Source organism: Curcuma longa, chromosome 21, assembly GCF_044706935.1.
Source record: "Curcuma longa cultivar G26 ecotype Majalengka, Jawa Barat chromosome 21, ITB_CL_G26_1.1, whole genome shotgun sequence".
NCBI classification, from domain to species: Eukaryota; Viridiplantae; Streptophyta; class Magnoliopsida; order Zingiberales; family Zingiberaceae; genus Curcuma; species Curcuma longa.
In genome coordinates, this window is record NC_133881.1 from 7714196 (window position 1) to 7734758 (window position 20563).

The following is a 20563-nucleotide window of genomic DNA, read 5'->3' on the forward strand; positions in this document are numbered from 1 at the left end:
TGGCACCTCTCATGGTCGTGCATCACCCTTAGAGGTAGAAAGAGCATCAGAGCAGCAAATAGACACTCAAGTAAGGAAAATGATCTGATCGTGTCACCTGACACGATTGTGTTCCTTGCTGACCTTTGATGAAGAAACTCAAGCGAGCCACACAGCTTGGTAGTGCTTCCCCAGACAACCATGAAGCATGTGGCGATGCCTCCCTTGTTTTTAGAAAATTCTATTAGCCATCCTAAAATTTTAGAAAATTATGTTAGAGTTCTTTTACATTTTAAGAAATCTTGTCAAGGTTTTAAAACTATAAAAGGAGGCGAGAGGGAAACGGTTTAGGCCAGTTGGGATCATGGGGATCTCTCCTTCCCTATCGAGGGTTTCCCCATAATAGGAAACCTTAGGAGAGAGCCGTCTCTCTCCTTCCCTATCGAGGGTTTCCCCATAATAGGAAACCTTAGGAGAGAGCCGTCTTCCAAAGACTATAAGTATTCTATCCACCAAGGAGGCAAAGAGAGCTTCCAAAGATGACATTGACTTCGACGACTGAGCTTCCTTACTTTTCTCTATTTCATTGAGTCATAGAATGCTTTTACTCCATGTCTTTAGCTTGTGTCTTCATCTCCATGGCATGGAGTAGTTCCATGAATTCTAGGATAAGGGAGTAACCTCAGATGGAATTGATAATTGTATGTTAATATTTATCTCTTTTTATTAGTAGTAGCCCTAGAGCCAATTATATGATGATTGACTAGGGACTTTGTATCATATTCTATTATTGATAAAGGGAAGGTTTTTGGTTATTATACTTACTTTATGTTTGTGCCAAATAACTAAGTATAATAATATCCTTGGGTAGCTAGTTCTAATCTAGAGAATTCTTAATTCATGAGTTGTAGGGAGGGACTTATGTCACCACAAACAGAGACTAAAGCAAGTGTTGGATTTAAAGCTGGTGTTAAAGATTACAAATTGAATTATTATACTCCTGACTACGAAGTCAAAGATACTGATATCTTGGCAGCATTCCGAGTAACTCCTCAACCTGGAGTTCCACCCGAAGAAGCAGGGGCTGCGGTAGCTGCCGAATCTTCTACTGGTACATGGACAACTGTGTGGACTGATGGACTTACCAGTCTTGATCGTTACAAAGGGCGATGCTACCACATAGAGGCTGTTATTGGGGAGGATAATCAATATATTGCTTATGTAGCTTATCCTTTAGACCTTTTTGAAGAAGGTTCTGTTACTAACATGTTTACTTCCATTGTGGGTAATGTGTTTGGTTTCAAAGCCTTACGAGCTCTACGTTTGGAGGATCTGCGAATTCCCACTTCCTATTCCAAAACTTTCCAAGGCCCGCCTCACGGCATTCAGGTTGAAAGAGATAAGTTGAACAAGTATGGTCGTCCCCTATTGGGATGTACTATTAAACCAAAATTGGGATTATCTGCAAAAAACTACGGTAGAGCAGTTTATGAGTGTCTACGTGGTGGGCTTGATTTTACCAAAGATGATGAAAACGTGAACTCACAACCATTTATGCGTTGGAGAGACCGTTTCGTATTTTGTGCTGAAGCACTTTATAAAGCGCAGGCCGAAACAGGTGAAATTAAAGGGCATTACTTGAATGCTACTGCAGGTACATGTGAAGAAATGATGAAAAGGGCCATATTTGCCAGAGAATTAGGAGTTCCTATCGTAATGCATGATTACTTAACTGGTGGATTCACTGCAAATACTAGCTTGGCTCATTATTGCCGTGGTAGCATTGATAGTTATCTTCGTTTTGAAGTCAGTATTAATAGTTCTATTTCGAGTAGTACCAACAATTACAGTGAAAGTTACATTTATAATTTCATTTGTACTGAAAATAAAAATAGTAGTGAGAGTGATCGTTCTAGTATAAGAACTAGTCAAAATATCGATGATTTGGATATTAGAGTAGAATCCAATCATAATGATAATCCTTTCCATAAATTCAGACATTTATGGGTTCAATGTGAAAATTGTTATGAATCACATTATAAACAATTTTTTGGTGAAAAAATGTATATTTGTGAATTTTGTGGATATCATTTGAAAATGAGTAGTTCAGATAGAATTGAACTTTCGATTGATCCCGGAACTTGGGATCCCATGGATGAAGATATAGTATCTGTAGACCCCATTGAATTTGATTCACCCGTTGAATTTGATGAAGAACCGGATTCTGATAGAGATCATATCGATTTTTCTTCGTTACTTAAAGTGGGTTTTGGAGTATTCATCGAAAGGAACAAATGAAAATGAAATTGGTTTGAATTTGCCCAATTGAGATATCTGAAATATATTACAAATAAAAAGGAAAGGGATAGATCCAGAGGTCACTACTTTGTTATACAACTCGTGCTTCAGAGAAATATCAGATAGAGTCGACGAATGAAGCAGGTTCATTAAAAATTCAAATTAAATTCACAGATCAAAATGAAAAAAAAGAAAGCATTGGCCTCCCTTCCCTATCTTGCATCTATGGTATTTTTGCCCTGGTGGGTCTCTTTCTCTTTTAATAAATGTCTGGAACCTTGGGTTACTTATTGGTGGAATAGCAGACAATCCGAAACTTTTTTAAATCATATTCAAGAGAAAAACGTTCTAAAAAGATTCATAGAATTAGAAGAACTATTCCTATTGGATGAAATGATAAAGGAATACCCGAACTAGACTCTAATTTTGTAATTAAAAATGTACTTTTGGTTGCAAAGTTTGAGTTCAATCTACTTAGTATAAGTCAGCTGTGTGACTCAGGTTACATAGTTAGGTTCACCAAAACTAAGTGTTTAATCGAAAATATAGAGAACCCAGGAATTAAATTAACTGGAATTAAGAAAAATAACATCTATAATATTGACCTACCCATATCCTCAAACAAGTGTTTATTAACACAACAAGAGGAAATTAGGTTGTGGCACAGAAGATTGGGCCACACACATGTCAGACTTATTTCAAAAATAAGTCACAATGGATTAGTAAGAGGCCTACCAAACTTAATAAACTTAGAAAATGAAATTTGTAATGCTTGTCAATAAGGAAAACAAACCAAATCTTCACATAAGGCAACTAGTCAGACTCAATCCAATTCAATCCTTGAATTACTTCACTTAGACCTCTTTGATTCTCATGGGGCTAAGTCACTAAGCGGAAACCAATACTGCTTAGTAATAATCGACGATTACTCAAGGTTCACTTGGGTAAAATTTTTAAAGACTAAAGACGAAACCTTTGAAAAGTTTACAACATTATGTAAACTACTAGAAAATGAAAAAGATTTAAAAATTAAAAGAATTCGTAGTGATCATGGTGGTGAATTTGAAAATGCCAAATTCACTAAGTTCTGTCAAGACAACGGATACCACCATGAATTTTCTTGCCCTAGAACCCCACAACAAAACGGGATAGTTGAACGTAAAAATCGAACTCTACAAGAAGCCGCTAGAACCATGTTAAATGAATATAGACTAACTAATAAATTTTGGGCTGAGGTAATAAGCACAGCCTGTTACATCCAAAATAGAGTCTTAATAAATAAAAGACATAATAAAATGGCTTATGAAATCTTTAATAATAAAATACCTAATTTAAATTATCTTAAAGTATTTGGATGTAAAGTTCATATACTTAACACCAAAGATTACCTAGGAAAATTTACATCCAAAACATGTCCAAGGATCTTCCTAGGTTATTCAACAACAAGTAGGGCATATAGGGTATATAACAAAGAAACCCTAAAAGTCGAAGAAACAACCAATGTAATATTTGACGAAGAAAATACACTAATAAATGAAATTAATCAAAATGATAATCTTAAATTAAATTTTAATAATCAAGATAATAATATTCAATTCAATATCAAGATGAGAAGAATTAAATATTAGAAATAATGACACTGAAGATAGGTCTGACCCTGACCCAAACCTAAACGAACCTAAAATAACTCAGGCACCAAGACTTAGAGCTAGTCACCCACCTGACCAAATTTTGGGTGATCCAACCTTAGGTGTTCGAACCCGATCAGCCTATAGGAATCTAAGTCAGGTTGCCCTAATCTCTAAAATTGAACCTAAAACTATAGAAGAAGCACTACCAGACCCTGATTGGATCATAGCAATGCAAGAGGAACTAGCCCAATTTGAACGAAATCAGGTATGGGACTTAGTTCCCAAACCTGACACCAAATCGATCATAGAAACCAAATGGGTGTTCAGAAATAAAACTGATGAAAAAGGGGAAGTAGTAAGAAACAAGGCTAGACTAGTAGCCAAAGGGTTCAGCCAAGTAGAAGGGTTAGACTACGATGAAACTTATGCACCCGTAGCTAGACTTGAATCCATCCGAATGTTGTTAGCCTACGTGGCTCATAAAGGATTCAAGCTCTACCAGATGGACGTTAAGTCTGCATTCTTGAATGGGTTCATAAAAGAAGAAGTCTACGTAGGACAACCACCAGGGTTTGAAGATAAAGACCATCCTGATTATGTCTTCAAACTAAAGAAAGCTTTGTATGGACTTAAACAAGCTCCTAGAGCATGGTACGAAAGGCTTTCGACCTACCTAGTAACCAAAGGCTTTCAACAAGGACAAATTGACCCATCCTTGTTCGTAAAAACTATAGAAAAAGACTTCTTTCATTGCTCAAATTTATGTCGATGACATAATTTTTGGGTCAACCAACTCAAAGTACTTAAAGGAATTCGTTAAATTAATGAAGAATGAATTTGAAATGAGTTGGGTAGGGGAGCTGCATTTCTTTTTAGGGCTCCAAATAAAATAAACAAAAGACGGTAATTATATATACCAAAGTAAATATGCTAAGGATCTAATTCATAAATTTGGAATGGATAATTCAAAAGAAATCAAAACCCCAATAGCAACTAACTCTAATATAGACAGTGACCCAAAGGAAAGCAAGTAGACTTAAAATACTATAGAACATAATAGGAAGTCTACTTTACCTAATTGTAAGCCGACCTGATATATTATTTGCAGTAGGTATGTGTGCTAGATACCAATCCAATGCTAAAGAATCACATTTAACCGCAGTTAAGCGAATACTAAGATACATTAAAGGAACAATTAATGTTGGAATGTGGTACCCTAGAAACACCAACTTTGAATTAATAGGATATTCAGACTCAGATTATGCTGGCTGCAAACTAGACCGCAAAAGTACAAGTGGTGGATGCTCAGTTCTTGGGTCCTTGTCTAGTCAGCTGGTGTAGTAGAAAGCAACAGTGTGTTGCATTATCTACAACTGAGGCAGAATATATTGCCCTAGGCGAATGTGTTGCTCAATTACTTTGGATGATGCACACATTAACTGATTACAATCTAGAATACAAGAATACAAAAGTATTAATAGATAATATAAGTACAATTAACTTAACTAAGAATCCAGTACACCATTCACGAACTAAACATATAGAGGTAAAACACCATTTTATACGCGATCATGTCGCTAAGGGAGAAATTGTACTTGACTATGTTGAGTCAAAATCAAACTTAGCTGACATATTTACTAAACCGCTACCAGAGTCCGAGTTTAGTACACTAAGAAGACAGTTAGGATTGTGCTTGGTAGACTAGTAAAATCATGATTTCAAAATTCACTTTTTATTTTTGATTTAAATCTATTATTAAATAAGTTTTCAAAAGGATTTTAAAAACTTTATTTGTTTTATTTTTAAAAAATCTATTTTCAAAATTTTATTTTTTAAAAGTAAGAAATTGATGATTTAGCCTTAGACTAGACTCAATCCCCTAGAGAGCATGTACCTATAGATCTAGGTGGACATCTCACAAAGCACACTAGGTAACTTGATTGTGTTTGTGAAACATAGACCGGTGTGAGATGTATAGGATTCTAGTCTAAGTACAAGATGCTTATTTTGTGCATCGAACCTTACTTAGACTTTAATAAACAGTGATCAAGTTAAGTGTCCCTAAGTCAGAAAGTTTAATGGGATGATACACTTAAACTTGGCTAACTGGGTCAAGCTACTACTTTCTAGTAGTTAGCTAAAACTCTAAGTTGGACACGTGCCCCACGGATTAAAATTTTTTTGTCTAACTATGTTAACTATTATAAGCTTGGACTCAATCCCTTAGGTTTATTTTGATTATGTCAAAGGGGGAGAGATTTGTGAGTTTTCAAGTTATTCAAAAATGAAAAAAATATTATTTTCAAACATGATTTCAAAAATGTTTTCAAAAATGCTTTAAAAAATTGTTTTCAACATGCTTTCAAAAATTGTTTTCAAAAGTTTAACTTAAATGTTTTTCTAAAAAGGACTTGAAACAAAATGTTTTTAACTGTTTGAACTTAAGCTAAATTTTTAATTATTGAAAAAGTTTAAATATTTAGACAGTTCTCAAAAAATTAAAAAGTTTTATTTTAAAGGACTTGAAAGTTTTGCTAAGTTGGTTTAAACTAAGCAATATCAAGTTCAGGGGGAGAGAACTGAAAAATTAAAATTTTCAAAAACCTGCTTGTTTTACAACTAAGTATAAATTCAGGGGGAGTCCTGAAGCAGGGGGAGTTGTGAGTGACACACTTCATCTTTTATATATCTGTTATTGTGTTTAACTTATTGTTTTAAGTTAATTATTGTTTAACTTAACTTGAAACTTTAGTTGTCATAATCAAAAAGGGGGAGATTGTTGTGCGGGGAGCATCAGACGATCGAACCTTAGTTTTGATAATGACACTAGGTTCAAGTTAAGTGTGTTGTTGAGCTAACATGGTTAATCTAAGTGTGCAGGGAGCATAGGTTTGAGCTAAGTCCTAGTTAAGGCTAGGTAAAGGACTAAGTCCTAGTTGCAACTAGGCACTGGAAAGTCCTGATCTGGAGGATCAGGCAGAAGACTTGGCAGAGTCAAGGCACCAGGTGAAAAGTCCATGCAGGGTCAGGAGGACCAAGGGGCATGGCAAAAATTTAGTCATGTACGGTCAGGAGGACCGGAGGACGTGGTGAAGTCTGGGCGGTCAGGAGGATCGAGCCGCAGCAGCAAATCCTGGGGGCTAAGGACAGAGCCGAGCAAAAGTCCAACAAGTCAGGAGGACTTGGTTGACACAAGGTAAATTCTCCTGAGTGGAGTGGGTCAGGGCATATTCCCAAGGGAAACATTAGGCGTCGGTCTAACCCAGGGTCTCACTGGAGATCTGAAGTTAAGACCAAGAGACAGTTCTAGGAACTGACTCTCCAAATATTATTTTTGCATGTTATTTGGCTAACTTTCAATGCAAGGTTGGAGAGATTGAATACTTAGACTCCGAGCGAAGTTTTCTCAGAAGTTCAGTGTTGGAGTCAACCTGAGTAGTGCTCAAGTCGACCTGAACCTGGTTAACCGCAACGGAAGTCGATGTAGTTCAAAAATCCTCCACGTCGGACTAGAGTCGACCTGAGAGGGTACTCGAGTCGACTTGAAGACCGGATAACATAGCGAGAAAGAAAAGGTTATCGGATAAGCTCCACGTCGGACTAGAGTCGACCTGAGTAGGGACTCAAGTCGACCTAAGGACAAAGTTATCACGGAGAACGAGGATCTACGCTGAGTTGGAGTCGACTTGAGTTTGAGTCAAGTCGACCTGAGCACCTTATAAAAGAATTGTCGACCAGAGGCTCGATACAACTTTTTTTTCCGATCATTCCACACGACTACTCTGTCGAGACGACGACGCCCTGAGCAACCCGGAGCAACCCTAAAGCCGCCGCTATGTCGAAATCGCACAGGAAACGGAGATTAAGCAACTTCGGCACCTTGGGTAACAAGTTTTAGTTTAAATTTGTAAATCTTATTAAAGCTTGTTATCGAATTTGTGTTTGTACCATTCGACTTGTTTCCGTAAGGAACAAGTCTCATAGTATAGTTTTAATTTGGCCTAAGTTGATATGGTGGAATGTTATTCTAAAGCTAAGTCCTTCTTTAGAGTGGTGCAATGCATCTACATATTATTTTCTTCTTCTATAAAGAGATGGAAAAATTTTAAAGATAAGGTGATAAGGTCACTGTCACATACCCATTGGTAAAGTCATGTTGAAAGTGTTGGTGCGGGAAGCACCAGACGATCGAACTTTAATTTTGATAATGACACTAGGTTCAAGTTAAGTGTGTGTTGAGCTAACATTGTGAATCTAAGTGTGCAGGGAGTACAGGTTTGAACTAAGTCCTAGTTGAGGCTAGGCAAAGGACTAAGTTCTAGTTGCAGTTAGGCACGGACAAGTCCTGGTCTGAAGGATCAGGCAGAAGATTTGGCAGAGTTAAGAGCACCAAGTGAAAGTCCATGCAGGGTCAGGAGGATCGGAGAGCGTGGCACAAATCCAGTCGGGTACGGTCAGGAGGACTAGAGGACGTGGTGAAGTCTCGACAGTCTGGAGGACCGAGCCGCAGCAGCAAATCCTGGGGGCTAAGGACAGAGTCGAGCAAAAGTCCAACAAGTCTAGAGGACTTGGTTGGCACAAGGTAATCTCTCCTGAGAGGAGTGGGTTAGGACACATTTCCAAGGGAAACATTAGGCGTCGGTCTAACCCAGGGTCTCACTGGAGACCTAAAGTTAAGACCAAGAGACAGTTCTAGGAACTGACTCTCCAATCTTTATTTTGCATGTTATTTGGACTAACTTTCAATGCAGGTTGGAGAGGTTGAATACTTAGACTCCGGGCTAAAGTTTTCCAGAGTTCAGTGTTGGAGTCGATCGGAGTGTTACTCAAGTCGACCTGAGCCTGGTTAACCGCAGTGGAAGTAGACGTATATCAGAAACCCTCCACGTTAGACTAGGATCGACCTGAGAGAGTACTCGAGTGGACTTGAGCACCGGATAACGCAGCGAGAAGGAAAGGCTTATCGGTAAGCTCCACGTCGGACTATAGTCGACCTGAATAGGGACTCAAGTCGACCTGAGGACAAAATCACGGCAGAGAAAGAGGATCGATGCTGAGTTGGGGTCGACCTGAGATCAAGTCAAGTCGACCTGAGCATCTTATAAAAGCAACATCGACCAGAGGCTCGATGTACACTTTTCAGATCTTTCCACGAGCTTACTCTGTCGAGACGATGGCGTCTTGAGCAACCAGCAGCAACCCTAAAGCCGCCGTAACACCAGAATCACACGCAACCGAGGATCAAGCTCATCTGACATCTTGGGTAACAAAGCTTTTAATTTATTAATTTGTAAATCTCTTTACGCTTTGTTATCGAGATCGTGTTTGTATCGTTCGACTTGTTTCTGTAAGGAACAAGTCTTATAGTGGATTGCCCGTCGAAAATGGTCCAAGACCGTGGGCCTTGGAGTAGCAGCCTTTGGCTGTGAACCAAGTAAAAAAAATACTTGTGTTCAGTTTTCTTTATTCTACTTTAGTCTTCCGCAATCGTACTCTTATCTTACGCTTTTGCACGCTTTCGAATCGTACGTCGAAAATCGGTTGAAAACGCTAAAGCACTATTCACAGGTTCCCCAATTCTAAGCATCATTCGCGCTTTAATCGATCCTACAATCATGTCAAGTCATTCAATAAACCAATTTGATTGCGTCAAATCACCAAAATTTGAAGCACCTATATTCTAAGTCTTTGTTTATTTGATGCACCGTAGTTGCAATTCAAACTGTGAGTGCAACACCAACTATAGTTATTGCTTCTATGTATAAAAGAGCCTTTAGAAGTCTATGATTAGTGACATTAGAAGACCTAAGAAGACAATGAGTATTGGGAGATTGCAAACAATTAAATCATGACTGATGCAGCTTGACATCTCCACCTCCTTTCTTGCTCGACCGCACTACTTCCTCTAGGTCAGAATTTGACAGAGTTACTAATCCTCCTCACCCGAGTGGGTCTACTACCTACACATCAACATCGGTCAGTAGGGGGTTAGCATAGTTGGCGTGATCCCTCCGACGGTTAAGTCAGTGCCGAGTTGAAAGAGAAAACGTTGCCTCTTCAAGAGAAGAGGACTTGAGAAAAGAGAAGTTGATCGGATCAACTTAGTAAAATGAGAGACACTTCAAGTAATTTCAATTACCTTCTCTTGCTGCACATACCCTCCTATATATACCAGTGAGATAAACTCCCCTGTAGGCTTCCACGTGTGCAGGCAGAGATAAACTCCCCTGTAGGCTTCCACGTGTGCAGGCAAAGAGTTAAAGGCATGGGTTGGTGTTATGGCCACCACTATCTCTTGTCAGAGGCATAGTCCAGCATAAAGGGCATGCCCAAATATGGGCCCCGGTTGACTTCTCATCACCATGCATGAGACATCACATGTCCAATTGGCTAACACCAATCCTCTCCCTGACAACTCTTGTCAAACCCATGCCTATGACAACATTGTCCTTGTGGCATGATTAAGAACTTAGCCACAAGAATGACTAGATTTAGGAATCGTAGGGGTCAAGTCTGGGAGAGATATTCTTGAATGGGATGTTCTCGTGGCTAGGAGAGGCATGTATAGGATGTTCTCGAATGGGGATGCTCCTACATAATTAGCTAGTAAATGAAACTGTAAAGTGATAAATTTCAACAATCTCTCTAAAGGTTTTCCCGGATGAGTATATTCCCAGATGGGTAAACCGCAACGTCCTTTTCCGGAGATGTTCTCGAGCAGAGATATTTTAAGCTGCAACGTCTTTGTTGGGATGCTCCCAAATGGGGATATTTCTGAACTATAATGTCTTTTCAAGGATGTTTTCGAACCACAATATCTTTTCGGGGATATTTCTGAGCAGGGATATTCCCAAATCACAATGTCTTTTTGGAGGTTCTACCTTCTAGTCATGTCTCTTATCAACATACATGGACTTATCCAAGCATATCTAGGGTATATATATACCCGGGGTGGGGCTACGAAACATATCACATGCCTCCCCCCTCCCCCCACTTAATTAGGTTGAAGAATGATGAGAACTGATTGTAGATGTGACTTGCCATAAATGCTTTGGATTTGCAATCATGATGGTCGGTTAACTTCCCTCCTGCCCACAAAGTCATTCAAAATCATGCTCGTGCTGCACATGCGATGCACACGCATACTACGTGTGAAGCATTAGTTAGCAGGGGTTGTGTTCTAGGCTGACATTGCTCGGCTTGCTGTTGTTGCCTATTTATGCCATGGATCATTTTTACCTCCCCTTATCCATTATGGTGTCCGAAGTGACATCTCCCGCTTCCATTTGATCGTCGCATTTTGGTACGAGCACATTCTCAACCGTCACTCCCTTTAACCTGCCATATTAACCCTTGCTATTAGAAGGGGGACCACAGAGAGAAATCACTCACTTTAATTTCTTTCTGTTCTTGCTTCGCTGTGCCTTTTCTCTTGACCTCTGTCCTTCATCAACATAAGCTCTCGTCCACCTTGTCTTTTTTCCTTTTCTTATGGTTGTATCATAGCATTCCAAGAAAAGGGCAAGTTTCATCTTCTAAGGCAACTTCTTCTACCACTCGAGCCATCTGGACCCATGGTTTGAGGTGAACAAGTCTCATCTTGGCTCCACCACTTACAAAACGTTTCTAGCTAGATGACACATACCTTACAACAACATTGTAGTGTCTTCAGCTTCCACCAACCTAGTACACCTTCCTCCTCCATGATCTATGGGTTTCTTCTTCGGCCAATTTGAAGGCAGTCTAAGATTTCCCTTACACAACTTCTTTCTTGTTAGGGGTGTCAAAAATGAACTCGACCAACCAACCCGACCTGACCCAACTAGGAAAAAATCAAGTTAGGGTTTTCAAGTTTGGGTCAGGTTTGGGTTGGGGGTTTTGGATTGGATTAAATTCGGGGTGGGTTCGGGTCAGGTTTGGAGTTGACCCAGATTTAGGGTTTAGGAGAGTTTTTTAGGGGTTAAATCAAATTTTATTTTAAAAATTAGGATATTTTATGTAATATTAGTATGACCATGATAAAATATTGAGATAAAAAATAAAGATTATCGGGAAAAATAGCAAAAAAAATTTTTTTTCAAGATTTTTAAAATTTTCAAGTTGGTCGGGTTATACGGTTCAGATTTAGAATTTTAGAGTTGGATTCGGATTTAGGTTGAGATTTTTTAATAATATTTTATTTCAACCCAACCCGAAACCCATGAAACCCACCTCGAATTGACGCCCCTATTTCTTGCAATAGCCTCGTACTTCTCCCTTCCCCTTAATCAAATTACCCTCGATGATCCCTGGTTGGTTTCTTCTTGATCATGAACTTTTGTAACCTACTGCTCCTCTCTTCCACTGCTTTTTCCAATTCAAAATGTCAGAACCCAGAGTCTTTTATTTCATGGCACAACCAGAAGTACAGTTCCTGATTGGAGTTCCTAACTCTTTGAAGGATTAAAAGAATTTTCTTCTTTATCCATTTGCCCCAACCCCTTCTCTTTCCCATCTAACTGGATTGCTTCCTCACACGCTCGACCTTCTCTTGGTTACTATAAGGAGAGGAGGCAGGTGGTGCGAGCGATAAATGACCGAGTATTTAACATGAGTCATCTCATCGGGAAGATGCCCTTTCCCAAGTAAGCTTGAGCTCGACACCGTCAAATCCAGCAGCCACTTTGTGTAGGGTCTTCTTTCTTTTCTTGATTACTACTCATTAGTTACTGATTATGCCTCCATATCAACATAGTCTATCATCATGTATGCAATAATGTTGGCCAAGTTCCCTAAAAAGAAGAGGCTCATCGACAATTGCTATTGAAGAAAGACTATTTCCTCGGATGATTGTTCCCTAGTGATGTATTATTCCCTCCTGGCCAAAAAGAATATGGCCCCTTTTGACTATGTTACTAGTCCATTCCTAGCAATGACATAACTAGCTCCCCTACTCAAGATCCTGAACCACCCCTCGCAACTACTGATGTTCTCTGGCCCAAGCGTTTTAAGAGATTGGTGTCCCGACCTTTGCGCCTACCCACTCCATGACGAATCAACTCCCAAAACTCTTGCTTTGGCTTCTCCCTTGCACGAGTGGCTCTCCTACTAATACTGATGAATGCTATACCAGTAGCAACAACCCTCCACCAACAATCAAGCCTTGAAGGTGGGCCATGTGGGGCGTTGACTAGGGGCTAAGCCTTGGCCTCAACCCCAGAGCAGCACTAGCAAGTCCACCTCTAAGTTTCCTGACTTGCACCAATGGGCCCTCGAAACAAAAGAGCAAGCCTTCATCCACCAACTGTTCTGACCCCATCTTTTAAATTGCATTGTTCAAGGAGCAACAAAGGTACACCCTAACACTTTTGTTTATGCTTGACCGTTACTAACCTTCTTAGCATATAGAATGTGGCGAGCATCAGAGAGGTTGTGAAGTGGATGCAAGAAGGTGACAACCTCTGGGCTGCTAACCATTCCAAGGTCCTACAACTGGAGTCTCATATCAACATTTTGAATGACTAGGAGGCAGTTGCCTTAGGCATGTCTGAGGAGCTTCAAGATAAACTGGATCAACTACTCAAGGAAAAGGTAAAAGTCCGACACTCAAAATGAAACCCTAGTCCGACACTCAATATGAAACCCTGTTCGGAGAGAGAACGACTCTTGAGGAAGTATCTCGTTTACTTAAGTGGTGGTGCAGTTATCCTTCAGGATTTTGATGTTTGACAATATACTTATGTCTGGTTAACTTTAACCAAAGGTTAATCCAAACATGACTAGATGTTTGGAAGAAAGTTAAGTGAGAAGTCTAGTCAGGTCAAGGTTGACTAGATGACTAGCAAGAGTAAAGTCTAGGCAAGACAAGGTTGACTGAATATTTGATAAAGGAAAAGTCCAAACAAGTTAAGGGTGACAAAGTAAAATCTAGGTAGGTCAAGATTTATCAGATGTCTGGCAAGTGACAAGTCTAAGCAGGTCAAGGAGACCTAATGTTTGACAAAGAAAAAAAAATCCTAGGGGAGTGATTGGTGTGTTTTTTTATTTTGATTTTTGTATTTTATTTGTTACGCATACCATTCAAAATTATAATTTATAATTAATCACAACCCCTAATTTTTACTCAGGTAGTATAATAAAGATCCGAGTCATCTTTCTCATAGAATCAATGATGGAGAGTTGTATTAGACAATATGGCAAGGGATTTTTATTATTGACCTTATTTAACGAACTCATCTAAATTATTCATAAATTTTTTTATTAATAATTAAATATTATAATTAACCTATGAATGTAACATACAAGCATTCAACTATACAAAATTAACTAATGAACAACAACTATATATAATTCACAAATTAATACATATCGTATATCCTAATTACAAATTTATTCAAACAACAACTAAATTTACAGTATCATTCCCAAGTCACATAATTATGATTAAATCCAAAGAGTTAACACAATCATATTTAAGTCCATATCACCACAAATTTATAATTTATTCAACTAAATATTTACAATTAAATCTAAGTTATCTAAACATTCAATTTACTTAAATCAAATCTACACTTAATTACTACAATTCAATTACATTCTTATTAACTTCAAATCAAGTAACAACAAGTTCCATTATCAAACAACTTCAACAAACACAACATCAATTCATTTTCACACCCTTAACATGAACCAGTTCACTTACCAACACTTGTTCAAAGTACACAACACAAAAGATGCTCAATTCAACACATCCAACAACAAACACGTTCCATTACCAATATCCTAAACAACAACAACACATTGTTGGGTTAGCACATTTTAAATAGGAACAACTTGTTCAATCACCATAACAACAACCAACAAGCATTTCAATTACCCACAACATCAAACAACAAAGCTAAGCAACCACAATATGTCTTATAGCTTCAAAACAACAAACTATCCAATTTATTCCCACATATGCAAAAGAATAGAAACAACTTCATTTATAAAAACTCAAACAATAACATATGATCATTCTAATCCATTTTAACTTAAAAACATATTCATACAAACATCCATTGCAAACATCACAAAACATGTAGAATCAACACACGAACAAAAACAATAAAGAACAAGGGGGTTTTTAATTTAATCATGCAATCAGAACAAAAGAACAAATTATCTTCAAGGTAGAAACTCAGAAACTAGGGTTAGGAAGTTGTTTTTCTTGGATTGACTCAAAACAGAGACATGACAACATCATCAGTTGATTTATCGAACAGGGATGAAGAATCTCACCGGAGCTGGACAAATTCAATGAGATTTGATTGAAGAAGAAAAGATGTTGGATGCCTTCCTCTACCCTAACTCCCTGTCGTCCATGAACAGAAGGCCATAAAGAAGAAAATGAAAACCCTTACTTAGCATTCTTTGGTGGCTGAAGGGCGGTCGAAGCTACACAGAGCTTCCCCCACGTTCACCAACCACGTCGACAAAGTCAAACCCTGTAGAGCTCCGGTGGATGCGAAGAGATAGGGAGTAGCTCTAGAGCTGGACCACTGTCAGAGGGAGTCGCTACTTGGCGAGTTACAGCTAGCCACCACTCGCCGGAGCTGGTCACTCTCGACGAGCGATACATGACTGAAGGGGGTGAAGAAGTAGTCACCAAAGCTAGACCACTTCGACGAGGACTCCAGCGGATCATCGACACTCGTCGATCGTCGTTGATGCCACAGCTGTTAGTGAGAGCCCTAGAGCCAATCATATGATGATTGTTGTATGGACTCATTGTATCATATTTTTATTTATAAAGACATTTCATTTTGGTTATTATACTTACTTGTATTGGTGCCAAATAACTAAGTATAGTAACGTCCTTGAGTAGAGCGTTCATATCTATATCAATCGATTGATTGAATCGATAGTGAGATGATATAGAGAACACTACTCTTAATGATTCCTAGTCAAGTATTAACATTCAGGGACAATGTTAATGCGACGAGACTAGCATGTAGGTCAACACGATGACTTGATCTCACAAGTCATGGATATGAGATATCAAGTTGATACATGGGTATACATTGGAGAATGTATACTAAATGATCTGCCATGAGAAAGTATCATGGATCGTTATATGAGTGTCATATACTTTCTCATGTGACTATTAGTATGACTATTAGTCCTTAGACCTGAAGTCAACATGGTTCCCTACATAAGGAGTTACTTACTTTGGCTTCGTCAAACGTGACCCGTAATTGGTGATGGGAAAGTCTTGAAAAACCATTCCGGTGAATTCATGTAGAATAAAAATTTTTTGAAAATGATTTCAAGTTGCCCTCATAGTTAATCAAACCAAGGTTTGATCAACGCATTTAGATCATTGGGCTCTTGTGTTTGATTTACAGGATCCGAGATAAAAGGAATAATTTAATTATAGCAGAAACATTAAATTATACCTCTTCTTAATGGGATGTCTAGAAGGAGTTGAAGACCTCTCGATCTTCTGCTGTATATCTTCTCCTCTTCTCGAACGTTGTGTGGACAATGATCCTTCAATATGATTCCACCAAGTCTTTTCTCTCCGATGACAAGAATGTAAGCAATGAAGCAAGCTCTTCTTCCTTCTAGTTTTCTCTTCTCCTCCTTGTTGTTGGCCGCCAGCCCTAAAGGAAGGGAGGGCTTGGATTGCCGGCCACAAAAGAAAAGAAGAGAAGAAGGAGGGTGGGCGGCGGAAGGCAAAAAAATTTGCTTTGATTCTCCTTGGCCGGTCCTAGAGGGGAGGAGAAACCTTTTTGTGTGTGTTCTTTTGCCTTCCCTAATCCCCTCTTTATATAGTTATGTCATCTCACAAAATTTGGAATGATTATAATCAAATCAAATCTTCTTATCCAGATTTGATTAGAAAAATCATAACCAATTTTGTCTGCGGAAGAGATAAAATTATGATTCTAATCAAATCAAATCGCATCCAGATTTGATTAGAAAAATCATAATTAATTTTCTCTGCGGAAGAAAATTAATAATTTCGTAACGGAAAATTTTAATCAAAATTTATTAACAAAATTTTTCTCCAAAAAAATAATTTCAGAAATTCTTAAAATTTTCTATCCGAAATTTCATATAATTTTCTTAGGTCGATACGAGATTTTATCCAGAGGCTACAGCAGGAACCTAGAGGAGAAATTGGTTTTGACCTCCTGATGGACTTGGACTTCCTGTGTTCTCCCTGAACACCCAACTTCAAGCCCATTCTCCCTGTGTTTAAGATATCGTATGTCCGTTAATTAAATGAGTTACTGACAACTCGAATTTAATTAACTTCTGATTCCGAGAGTAGTACCACTCATCCTTTGTTATCATGCGGATCTGAGTCCACCTGCAGGGTTTACATGATAATCCTTTATGAGCTCCTCAAGGGGACATCATCAGCCTAGATTATAGGACACAGTTTCCTTCTATAATCAACAACACACCATGTACATAATACTACTTCCCAACTCATCGGGCCTTTTGATCTATCGCTCTAAATCTCACCCTTTGATGAATCAAGGAAGTATATACTAAGTACATGTGCTTGTTATTATATAGGGATTAAGAGCATGTACATTCATAGCAACAGAGGTTTAGTTCGATTATATAATCAGTATAAATCGAACAATCCTCAGATGGTCCTGCTCAATACACACTGAGTGTACTAGTGTAATTCTATAGTCAAGACAGACTAAGACCAAATTACACTACAACCAATCCAATGGTTTGTCCAATTCATCTTGGTTGTGAACACTGTTTGTAATCTATAAGGAACTGATAACATGGTCTTCTGTGTGTGACTCCGCACACCATGTTTATCTACAATATAGATTAAATGGACACTTGCATAAAAACTAAATGCAAACATTGACCAAATGTGATTCTTATTTCAGAATATTTATTTACATAGATAGCTAGGATTCTGGTATACATCCCAACAAGAGTGAGTCTACTTGGAGTTCAAGACATAGATTGATTAGAGGATGACACGGTCTATGCCTCGGTTTGATCAATCATGATATCAAGGATAGAAGGACATGGTCACATATTGTGAAGAGTCACAATTAGTAGTCATAATGGTGATCGATGTTGGATCTCAACATTCTTGTAACTTGGGTAGTAGTGATGTGTTGCTAGATACCGCTCACTACTTATGCACCTAAATGAGTTTAGGAGCATTGCCAACGTTACAAGAACCTATAGGATCACACATAAAGAGTAATTAGGTGGAGATTAGGTTCATATGATAAATAAAGAGAATTAGATTCATGTGATGAATCAAATTGAGTTAAGTGTAATCCAAACTAGACTAGTAGAGTTGATTTAATCAACCTTGGAGATTAGAAGTCAAGTTTGACTTGACTTGAGAAGGAGGACTTTATAGTCAAGTTTGACTTGACTTGGGGTCAAGTTTGACTTGACTTTGTGCCACATCATCATCAAGTTTGACTTGACTTTTGCCATGTCATAGTCCATGTTGACTTGACTTATGCCACTTCATGGTCAATGCTTGACTTGACCAATTGACTTTGAGTTGAGATGACATAAATGGTGGCCAATGATGATGCTCCACATCATCAAGGATTGCCACCTCATGGGGGTTACAAATGAGGTTTGTAACTCATGGCATTATATTACATTTAATAGGATTAAAGCCACTTGAAGTGGCCGACCACTCTAAGGGGTTTTTTTTTTTCATTCACCCCTCTCATTCTAACTCTTCCTCTCCTAGAGTTTCTTCTCTTCTCCCTCTCCTCTAGTGCTCGTCGAAACTTCCTAAGGTGCTAGCACACCTTGTGGTTTCATTTTCTCCACCAAGTTGTTCGTGTGGATACTTGTAGAGGAGCTGCACTTGACGCTCTCGAGATCCGGCACCCTTTTGGATGAGCGGGATATGCGAAGGGCACGCATCGAGGGTAAAAGTCTTTTTACATGTAGATTTAGAGTAGATCTAGGAGTAGAAACCATGTATGTGTAATTTTATTATTTTCACACGAATCCGGTGGCATGGGCTTCAGGGTTTCCGCAACGCAAAAAGTAATTTTTACAGCCCGAAAAACCCAACAACAGCCACACTGATGTCGATCGGGAAAGGGAAGGAGACGAGAGCTCAGCGATGAAGATTGCTAGAGAGGATGGAAGAAATCGCGATTGGGAATGAAACCTAATGCGCTAGCCGAGCCCCCTGCGTCAAGTGAACCGGATCTGTAGGATCGTGTACGCGCTAGAGGGGGGTGAATAGCGCGTGTCACCTTTTCAAGATTCTTCGTTCTATACAAAACTCGCAGCGGAATATTAGAAAACAAAAGCACAGGGACACGCGGATTTTTACTTGGTTCCTAACCCCCCAGGGTTAGTACGTCCAAGGCCTAATCACGGGAGGCGCCCGTCCACTAGTGGTCTCCTTTCCGAACGTCGTTCGGAGGTGGAGCAACCCGTCTTACAGTCCGATAATACAATTATAAAATAACGAACAGAAAGTAAGATAATAAACAAAAATGCAAACACTTGTTGCCGATCCGGAAGTCCTGAGCGTAGCGCACTCCTCCTGGATCTTCCCCGGTTGCAAGCGTCTGACTTGTATGCGTTCGGTAGCGGCTCTCGTTGGAAGGCGGATGTTAGAATTGATGTTTTTTGGCTGCTGCTCGAAGGCTGCTTTTATAGGCCGCCTGAGTCGACTCAGAAGCCCATCTGGGTCGACTCCAGCCTGCGTGGCAGATAGAACTTTATCTCCTCTTCGCTTATCTCCTCTGAGTCGACTCAACTCGCATTCTGGGTCGACTCCAGTCTCGGTGGCGGCAGCGACGATCAAGCTTTGACTCTGGGTCGACTCACAAGCCAATCTGGGTCGACTCCAGGCTGATTTGGCAGAAAACCTTCCTTCTTGTCGTTATTTGCTGCCTGGGTCGACTCAAGTGCCATTCTGAGTCGACTCCAGCCAGAATATGAGAAAACTCAAAAGACAATTTTTGTAGAACTCTGAAAGGGCTTTCCAACACATCTGACTGTGCCTCGTTTCGAGTCCCGAGTCAAAAGTTATGACACGTTGAAGTTGACCCTACATTAAGATTCCTACAAGACAAGCATTAAAACAACCCAGCCAACCTAGCTTTACCTTGTGGGTCTAACTTCGGATTTCTACCGAAATCCTTGGTTAGTCTAACCCACTCCATTCTGGAGAATTCGTGCCAACCAAGTCACCCAGACTTGTTGGACTTTTGCTCGGCTCTGTCGTTGCCCCCCAGGACTTGGAATGCAACTGATCCTCCTGATCAGTCCATTCTTCCACTGCAACTTGGTCCTCCTGACCAAGTCCAGTCCTTCTGCAACTTGGTCCTCCTGACCAAGTCCAGTCTAAAACTCCTGACCAAGTCCAGACTTGTGCCTGGTGCACGTTGACTCTGCCAAGACTTCTGCCTGATCCTCCAAACCAGGACTTTCCCTTTGCCTAGCCTACAACTAGGACTTTCCCTTGCCCAGCTTCACTCACCAGGACTTTCATTGTCTAGTCTAACCGACTAGATCTTTCTCACTCACTTCCACACATCCAAACATCAAGTTCTGTTTGGATCAACCCTTGGGTCAAACTGACCAGACCTAGGTGTATTGTCAAACATCGAAACATCTAGGCAAGATCTTAGTGAAGACCATCTTGCACCAACAGT